The following is a 10,126-nucleotide window of genomic DNA, read 5'->3' as shown; positions in this document are numbered from 1 at the left end:
ATCGTGGCTTTGTTTCAGAAGGCTGCCTGCAGAACTGTCACCCCATCTTGTGGGCAGAGAGCTATTTGCAGAACCACCCTCTTCCCCCCATAACCACCCTGTGGTAACCACCCTGCCGGTATCCCCAGGGAGTCAGCCAACCCTGCGAGTGTCCAATCCCAGCTCCCTTCCTCGGTGCCTGGGGCTCCCCAACTCCTTCCCCCAGCCCCTGCTGTGTTCCCTTTCCTGCTTTGTCATCTTGACTCACAAGACACAGCACTGGGGCCCACATTAGCATAGGGGGCGACGGCAAGAAATACAGCATGTGGGAAGAGCCTTCCGCTTTCCTTCTCTGCAATTATCACTCAACTGCTTCAGTCAACAACGGAATTGTTCCCCACGTACCTCATTACCGTTTACAAGATTAAAATAGTCGGGAGGTTACAGAGGCAAACACAGGTTACTTTGAGATTTTGAGAGGCATTGCTTTCCCTGGCTAAGCCCCCCCAACCCCTTCTTTCCTGAGGAAAATTGAGGCGAAGGGGCCTGGGAGAAGATAGCATCTCGCCACTCGCACGGGAGAAGATTTTAGAAAGAGACAAAATGAACAGACAAGAGTGACCAACACAGGCCTCTGTCTCAGTGGCTCTCGGCTCACAAATGAAGGTCTCCTAGGCCCTTCACACACCTTCCCGGGCGTCATTTCGGTACCTCCCCCTCGAAGAGGAGGCTTCTGTGTTCTACCTGCCGTCCCACCACTCAAGTCCCAGGAAGCTGAAGGCCTTCAAATTCAAGTCTAAAAAATGTGCTCAAATGAAATACACATGGAGACCAGCTTCAGTGTCCTGGCTTCCAGCTTGCCATCCCTGGACTAGGGAAAAAAAGGGAAAAGCAGGAGATCAGAATAAACACAGTTGAAGTATTTTGCCTCCTCCTTTCTAGCAGCCCGCATGCCACCCAGATTATGGAAAATGATCCCCAAAGAACATGCTTTCCAGGGACGTTTTTCTAGGAATCAGGATGGATCCCGCGAGCCAGGCCGTCCCACTCTCTATTCTCATCTCTTCTGAGACCAGGGAACGTTTGTAATGTTACAAGGAAATCTGTGTCCACAGGATGGAGGGTTTTCTTTTAATTGAAACTAATTAGAACTGGCATCATAAAAACTCCACGACCTTGACCTTGTTAGCGTGCCGTTCTAACAACAGCGCTGGCCAATGCGGTCCTCTGGTGTTGCTGAAGACAGGAATGGCGAGGCGCATGACAAACGTGGCCCATCTGGCCATCTATATCTGTGCCAGTCAAAGGCACGAGCGAAAACATCGGCCCGTGGCCCAACACCATCATTACTGTTCCCCATCGGAGACGGGGAGTTAGGGCTCCATCACATCAAACTAGACTGGAAACGGATGGAGCTCTGAGTTCAGGGAGCACCCGGCTGGAATGATTCCTGCAGGTGATCCCAGGAAAGATACCGCTGGTCCCTGGAGACTTGACAGGTTTGTTTGGTGGGGGGGGGGGGTGTAAAAAAAGGGACTGCAGTGCCCAGGGTTGGAGGCTTGGGAAGGAAAAGAGGGGGAGTTAGGCCTTGGGGACTTGGATCATACAGGAGTCCTAGGTGGCCCGGTCCAGTAAAGATCAATTTGGGGGATGATTATAAGGATTGGAGGTCTAATCAAATAGATTATAGTTAATTGGTTTAATAACTTTTTCTTCCCCAAATGTGTGAATTGAAGATACCGGTTCGGTTCCTTTTCCTTGTATTTTCCACAAATAGGAAATCTCTAAGGATATGGGAACAGGAAAGAAGATGCCCCCTGGTGCAGGCATCTGGAGGACCAGTTAAAGAATCTATTCAGAAACAGCTTGGAAATGGAAGGCCACAATGAGGGAAGGACAAAGGACATCCTTTTGTAAGTAACTGTTCCCATGAGCCTCCCTAGTGCCTTCCACACCACCACCTCTGCTGCCCTGGCTGCCTGGAACTCCACTCGTCCACCGTTGGGGCCGCCGGGCACCTGCCAGCTCACCAGCCCGCCAGATGCCCTGGCTCCTGCACTCCTGCCCCGTCCGCACCGTCCCCCTGGCCAAAGCAGGCCCAGGCTCTGGCTCGGATCGTCCGAGGCCGCGGCCGCCTGCCTGACAGCCGGCGTTATCCCAAAGGCGCCCCACCGTGGCCGCCTTAGGAACTGCAGCCCCCACCGTAAAATAGGACTGTCTGAGCTACCCTCGCCGAGACGCGCCTGTCACCCACCCAGGGACGAAAAAGTCCAGGAATCTGTGCATGTGGAGAAATGGTTGAGATGATGACAACCAAGACAAAAAATGCCAGCACGCCTGTAAATCTCCATACAAACTCCACCCTTTATCGACTCTGCCTTTCTCAAGCGGCCACTGAATACAGGATCAGATAGATAGGGTCCCTAGAAGCCTAGACATTTTCTTGACCTGCCTGTTTTCTGGATGTTCACTCGGTCCTGAGCACCTGATAGAAGCTCCATAAACACATTCATACAGGCTGATTTCCTCCCCAGAATACTTGGGCTTAACAGAAATAACTTACTGAACCAAAGAGAACACCCAGGCAGAAATTCAGGTCTGCCTGGAAGGTAAGAAGAACACGGGGCATCAGGTATCCGCTCTTCCAAGATCCAAGCAGGCCTGAGAAAAATCATGTCGGGGCAGCCTAAGGAGTACCCAGATCAGTGAGTCTCTTACCTGGTCTCCTTCCCTCTGGTCTTATTTCCATCCTCTCCAACCTGTTTGCCATGTGCTAGTTGAAGGAGACCAGTCAGGTAATGCTACTCCCCTGCAATGGTTTCCCATTGTTCTCAAAATAAAGTTCCAATTCCATTACAGAGCTTTACGACCTGATCCCTGTTGATTAATTTCTATCTTTCCTTTCTTTCAAGTAGTCTCCACACCCTGGATGGAGCCCAACACAGGGCTTGAACTCACAACCCTGAGATCAAGACCCGAGCTGAGATCAAAAGTCCGCCGCTTAACCGACTGAGCTACCCAGGTACCACCCCACCCTGTTAATCTCTTAATACCTCCTGCCAAGGGGTCTCCATTCATTCCCACTTCTACTTTCTCAGAAAAACCGTGCTCATGTCTACAATAGCCAAACTATGGAAAGAGCCTAGATGTCCATCGAAGATGAATGGATAAAGAAGAAGTGGTATAGGAGCACCTGGAGGGCTCAGTCAGTTAAGCGCCTGCCTTTAGCTCAGGTCATGATCCCACGGTCCTGGGATGGAGCCCCGCATCTGGCTCCCTGCTCAGCAGGGAACCTGCTTCTCCCTCTGCCTGCCATTCTCCCTGCTTGTGCTCACTTCCTTTCTCTGTGTCAAATAAATAAAATCTTAAAAAAAAAAAAAGTGGTATATATATATATATATATATATATATATATATATATATATACACACATACACAATGGAATATTATGCAGCCATCAAAAAATGAAATCTTGCCATTTGCAACAACGTAGATGGAACTAGAGGGTATTAAGCTAAGCAAAATAAGGCAATCAGAGAAAGACAATTATCATATGATCTCACTGATACGCAGAATTTAAGAAACAATGCAGAGGATCACAGGGAAAGAGAGGAAAATATGAAACAAGATGAAACCAGAGAGGGAGACAAACCATAAGAGACTCTTAATCTCAGGAAACAAACTGAGGGTTGCTGGAGGGGAGGGGGGTGGGGGGATGGGGTAGTTTGATGATGGATATTGGGGAGGGTATGTGTTGTGGTGAGTGCTGGGTGTTATGTAAGACTGATGAATCACAGACCTGTACCCCTGAAACAAATAATACATGTTCATAAAAAATAAAAAGAAAGAAAAACCATGCTCTCCCCTCCCACCATGCCTTTCCTCCTCCCGGAGCATCATCCCAGCCCCAGCTCTCCTTTACCAGAACACACTCATCCCACAGGCTTGGCTTATCATCATTTACTCCCTCATCTCAAAATATTACATGTTATTACAAACTGTGGCCAGAACTATCAGAGCTGTGGTCAGAAAAACCTTCACAGAATCTGAAGGATAAATAGAAGTCAATTAGAGTGACTGGGTTTGGAGAATATTCCAGACCCAGGAAACGCATCATAGAAGGCTCTGAGCTGGTAAGGAGCAAGGCATACTCAGTCAACTAGAGGTAACTAGAGCTAAACCCCTCCAAGGTGCTCCCACGGTCCCCTGAACATCTTTCACCATAACCTTAGCTTACAAATATTTGTAGGTTTAGAACTTTTTGAGGGCAGGGTATGTGCATATCAGTTTCAAAGATATAGCTCTAGCTTCTAACACAGTGCCTAGCACATAGCAGCGGCTCAAAACTGTACTGAATGAATGAATGAATGAATGAATGAATGAATGAATCAGTGAAGAACGTGACACTCAGAGAATTGACAAGGTTTACCCAAGGTTGCACAGCTAGTAAGCAGTGTTGAGGCAGTGCCCTGGACCCAGATCTGCTAAGTCTAAGCCAAAGTTTTGTCCATGTTGGTCCTGTGCCTTATGTCCTTAAGTAGATTATATATTCCTTGTGGGCAGGAACACTATTTCCATCTCTCCAAAGAACTTATGAGTTGGTGTTGGATAAATGCATCAAATGAATAAAAACAAAGTACTCATTGGCTGGGGAGCTCAATTTTTATACCCTTTACTAGATTTTTTTCGGTATATATCCTATGTATGTCTAGTATCTGGGTTGTAGGATAAAGCCTCCTAAGATTGGAGAAAATGGTTGGCACAAAATCCTGTTTTTACTGAGGTAAGAGTCATTGATATTCCTGGCAGGGTGCCCCAAGGCTCCATTAAGGAAAGAAGTAGGACAGTCTTGGACGTTCTCAAAGTAGAGCCCAGTAGAACATGGGGGAACCTGGCCTTCTTGTACTTCTATAAGAAGTCTATGTTCTGAGTCCCCTAAAACTTATCCCCATAACCTGGAATTCCCAATCCAATTTGTAGAGGTTTTCCAACCTTGAGTGTATTAATCAGGATTCTCCAAAGAAATAGAACCAGTAGGAGCTCCACACACATGCTCACAATTATGGAGGCTGAGAAGTCCCACGATCCACCTGCCATTTGCAAGCTGGAAACCCAAGAAAGATGGTGGTATAAACTACTGAGTCCAAAGGCCTGAGAACAAGGGGAGCCAACAGTGTAAATCCCAATCAAGGGCAGAAGAGAAGAGGAGAGGAGATGTCCCAGCATAAGAGGTAAGGCAGAAAAAAAAGTGTGCATTCCTCCTTCTTCCACCTTCTTTTTTCTCACAGTAGATTGGATGATGCCCACCATATTGAGGAGGACTATATATTTACTGAGTCCATGGACTCAAATACTCGTCTCATCTGGACACACCCTCCCTCACAGGCACACTCAGAAATAATGCTTCAGGGGCGCCTGGGTGGCTCAGTCGTTAAGCGTCTGCCTTCGGCTCAGGTCATGATCCCAGCGTCCTGGGATCGAGCCCCACATCGGGCTCCCTGCTCAGCAGGAAGCCTGCTTCTTCCTCGCCCACTCCCCCTGCTTGTGTTCCTGCTCTCATTATCTCTGTCTCTGTCTAATAAATAAATTAAAGAAAAAATCTTAAAAAAAAAAAAAGAAATAATGCTTCATCTGGGCATGCCAAGGCCAGTCAAGTTGATACATAAAATTAACCATGACACTCAGACAGCTTCCCAGAATTTTTCTGGCTTAAAGACAATGAAGAGAGATAACTTCATTTCATTCCAAACTCGAAAAGAATAGTCTGTGGTGACATGAAGCTCACTAATCACATACATTAGGGTAAGTCAGACTTCTTCACTTTACTAACAAAGTTCCACCATCTAGAAGAGGAAGAATTTCTGACTTAAGTCTTGGCCAATTTAAAAATCAGTGATCAATGGTCTCGTCTTTGTGTTTGATGAGGACATGTTCGTTTTTTCTTGTTCGGCAGTACATGGGAACAACAAAAAGTTTCCAGGGGATGTGAGATTGTCCTGTTAAATAGTAAGGTCTATGCAAGGAGAACCGCAGTAGAGACAAAGTCTCCTGAAAGAGACCAAATGACTCCAACCCTCTAAGACTGGATTAAAGGCATCACAGAGATGGAGCAAGAACATGCCAGCGGAAATGGGGTTGGCACCCTCACCTGAGGTGTGTTCAAGAACGAGGGGCTGCCTGTCTCAGGCTCATCCGAGCAAGTGACTGTCCCACACACGGTTATGATCGATCACACTCTCACAACTCAAGGCCAGTCAACACCCAGCCATCTAACTAGTTCCACTTGTCTGATTCCAGACTCACTAAGCAATCTACCATTGACAGTTGGCCTGAAGATTGTTCTATAGGAAGAGACAGGAATAGACCATTATAATGTATTTTATCTGTGGCATCTGTGTTTTTCAGTATAAATCAAGAAAGTGGCATTTTGTTTTCATCCAAAAGCCTATATATTTGGTTGGAGCAAATCTTTCTCAAGCATTGGATCTGCTTTCATGGTGCCAACTGAATCAAACCTTGAGCCTGTAGGGCCAGGAGCAGACCCTAGACTTTGGGGAGGTCAACACCATTATCATTTTGTGATGTTTCTTTGGGTCAGCCAGCTCCCCTAGACATGCCTCACTCTAGACCTTCAAATCACAGCTCTAACTTTCACTTATGTTGTCCCCCCACTCCAGAGTGTATAGGGCTACCCTGAGCCTCATCTCCCAGAACCAAGGACATAATTTACAAGGTAACTGCCTGTGAATGGTTTTTCCCCCTCTTTGATCGGTTACCTGTTCTCCCTGGGGATTAAACCCATAACCCAAGTTTCTGGGCACATAGCTCTGGTCAACTGAGTAGAAAAACTCTGTTGGAGGCACCTTGAACACTCCTGATTCCAAGCATCTTACTTGGGGTGGGGTCCCCAGAGAAACAGTAATGGCTTTCCAGGTTAACGGAAGGGTTGTCAGCCTCCCCGCCCCCGCCCGCCAACCAGATGCTCGCACGCTCACCTTAACGGCAAACTTCCCAAGGATGTCAGCAAGCGCCGTCTTTCCGCCTACCCTCCATGGCAATATCCCAGTGCCTCAGAGAGTGCCAGACCCACAGCAGGGGCTCAGGAACTGTTTTGGAGGGGAGTGAGAGAAGGCAGGCAATTCATTCTCTCCCTTTCCTCAGTCCTCACACCAGTCCCAAGCCCATGTTGCTCTGAATACCGGCTCTCATTACACAGAGGGATTCTCAGGAGCATGGGACGGCGAGAAGGAGTCAGCTGCGTGTTAGAGGATCCAAGGCCTGATGTTTGATTGTGCCCCAACACCCCTCCCCAAGAGATTCTAGAATGTCCACGCAGACCTCTTTGGAAAGAAGACGAAAGAAAGCACTTGATTTCCTCCAGCTGGGCATCTGGCCATCTCTGGGCAGAGCCAGGCAGAGCCCCGAGGAGCAGTGGGGAGGACCGAGCAGACCCTCCGAGGCTGCCAGCTCTTTGGCTCCCTCACATCCACCCACACGCCGAGAGACCCACTGCCAGGCCTGGCGTTTGCCTTTCCCTGCATGGAAAATGGTAAGGTAATTTTGTTTTCAGAAAAACAAGCCTCCCGCTCAAACATGCCAGCCCCGAGCAGAAGCCAGGGAGAGCCAGAGGGCACCATCTAGGCTTCTGCGTGAAGCTGCATCTCCTTCGGGCCAGAGACGGCGTCTGTCTCTTCCCCTGCTTTAATTAAAGTGGGGGGCCGGCCAGCTGCCTCACCTTTACCCTTCCTGCTGTGGCAACACAGGCCAAGCCCCAAGGCCACTGCCACCAGGGTCTTAGGAGCACGTGGGCACACGCGGAGAGCCAGAGACCCACTTTTGTCACCACCAACGATGTGCCTGGGTGGGCTTGACACTACGGCCTGGGCTTGGCTCATCACACAGGCTCGACCAGCAAGCCATCCGCAGAGAGGTGGTGCTCGGTCCTTCCCGCTGAATGAAGCCACCAGGACGGAGACACGAGAGGCCCACTTTGAAGGGAAATCCACCAGGATGGACGGAGGAGAGGCTTCAGAATGCAGAACTGTGGGCTAGCGAGGGGCCTCCTGAGGACACTGAATCCCTGGAGGAGAAAGTGGTCCAATGGCAAATCAGAACCGCAGGACCCACCCGCCTGTGTCCACAGCCTCTGGGACCTCCAGGGCCCCTCAGTTCTTCGGTGGGCGCCGAGAGAAGGATGTGGAAGTGGCTGGTGCGGGCGGCTGGAGCTAGCCCATCATGGCCTCGAGTCCCCTTCCTCCCACTCGCCACCAAAGCGACAGCAGTGCGGCAAGCTAAGCTTGCCCCAGAGGCATTGTGCGAAGCCGGAGATGAGACAGGAGGGAAGGGCCTGCTGCCCAGATTCCTGCGGTCTCGGAGTTCTCTGGAGGCAAGGGCCCGGTTTTCCCCCAGCAACCAGCACCTTAACGCAGTGACTTCAGCTAAAAGCCTCCCTTAGAGTCTCTGTAGCCCAGTGTGGCTGCCCAGGTTCCAGCTAATCATCAAAACCTGCTGCCTGCCTGCATTGGCCTCGGTCCTGTTCAGAGAGGAGAACAGGAAGAGCCCGTTCGCCCAGGCACATCGACAATGCTCGGACGCCCCAGATGGTAAACGCCTGTTTGGACCACAGATCCACGAGAGAAGCAGCCACTGGTTACGGAGTGCTGGCCACATGCCAGGCCAGGTGCTAAACTGTCAAAGGGTCCTGTCCCTTCCAAGTAGAGATTCTCTTTAGGCCCTTTTTATAAAGGGGACAGGGAAGGGTTGAGCCCATGCCCTTGACAATGCCCTTCATCCCTCCTTCCAGTAAGGTCAATTTATGAAACCAGGACCTGGAAAGAAGTTTGTTGCTACGAAGACAGTTTCCTCCCAAATGTGAAAATAAAAGCCCCCCCACCCCCGCCAATGCGATTTTCCACTGCCTCCCTTCCCCCATCTACCAAACCTATCGCCAAGATCCTGTGTGTCTCTCACCTACCTTCGTTCGCATCTCCCTGGGGGCCGCTCTAAAACATTTGGCATCACAACGGTAATGACCAGAAGGTGCCATGCTGCTGGACTCTGGGGTCTCAGCCTGACCTAGGAGAACAGTGACTGTTGGTTCACTGGTTCCCCAAGATGCTCATTTTGTAGGTAGCTAAGAGCCCCCCTCCCAAAGCAAAGCTAAAAAGGCATCTGTCTTCAAGGACGCAGGATCCTCCTCCTTTTTATTTTAATAAGAGGGAAATTAAAAAGCTCTGCAAAGTACAGAGAGGATAGAATTATAAAGCATCAGAAATAGAAGATTATCCATTGTTGTCCCTGTCCTCAGCAGCCTGGTCAGCAAGGAGGGACAGAGCCCAGAGGATTCCATGGTCCAGCTCTGGCAAGAGCAACCCCTCCCCCAGAAAAACCTGGCCCTTTGGAAGTGCAGGTGTCCCCCACTGTCCGAAAGTAGGGCATTCCTAGGAATCTTTCCCTTAGCCAACATGGCATCAAGCAAAGAAGCAACTCCAGTACCATTAATTTATATGGAAAAAATTTTAAGCATTCCCAGACCCAAAAAAATCACCTCTCTGAGGCTTTTCTGGTACCTTAGGGTACATCTTGCTGACAGATGCACAAAACAAATCGAGATAAACCGCAGATGCTCACAGTTCAAAGCCGGTAGCTTGATGGGGGAGACATGTGGTTCGCAGGGAGGGGGCTCGGTGGCACCATTCTCAGGGATCGGGGTGCCGCTGCTTCTATAAAGCCCAGGGCAAAACCAACGCTGAAGGCTATTGCGCTTTTCGCCTTTTTTTCCCTAAAAACAATCAGATTTCTTTCAGTTAGTGAGACCAGGTACTAATGTAGGTCTTTTGTAAAAGCAAAGTAGGGTAACATGAACTTTCAGGAAGGGGGAGACCTGCATGGAGCTGGACCTCCTTCTCTAAATGCTCTAGAACAGGGGTCCTCGGAGCGAGGTCCCTGGACCAGCCTCAGCACCACCTGGCAGCTTGTGAGAAATGCAAATTCTCAGCCCCCACTCACCCCCTGGCCCTGTGAAATCAGAACGTCAGGGCGGGGAGCCCAGCCTCTGCGGTTCTGATCCTCCCTAGCTCGAGAACCCCTGCTCTGGACACAGAGAAACCTGGCTGTCTTTACCCCGGCTGGCACTTCGACCCAGTTG

At 49.6% G+C, this 10,126-nt stretch overlaps 1 long non-coding RNA gene across 1 annotated transcript; it reads left to right on the top strand.

Annotated features, from left to right (window-relative positions):
- The first annotated feature begins 296 nt into the window (after positions 1 to 296).
- On the top strand, positions 297 to 2,845 carry LOC118541181 (uncharacterized). The gene is made up of 2 exons (XR_004919978.2): positions 297 to 1,478; positions 1,757 to 2,845. It is a non-coding gene; the product is annotated as an uncharacterized LOC118541181 (long non-coding RNA).
- The last annotated feature ends 7,281 nt before the right edge of the window (positions 2,846 to 10,126 follow it).

Source organism: Halichoerus grypus, chromosome 12, assembly GCF_964656455.1.
Source record: "Halichoerus grypus chromosome 12, mHalGry1.hap1.1, whole genome shotgun sequence".
Classification (NCBI taxonomy): Eukaryota; Metazoa; Chordata; class Mammalia; order Carnivora; family Phocidae; genus Halichoerus; species Halichoerus grypus.
The sequence above is the reverse complement of the archived record's forward strand: the minus strand, read 5'-3'. Positions and strand labels throughout refer to the sequence as shown.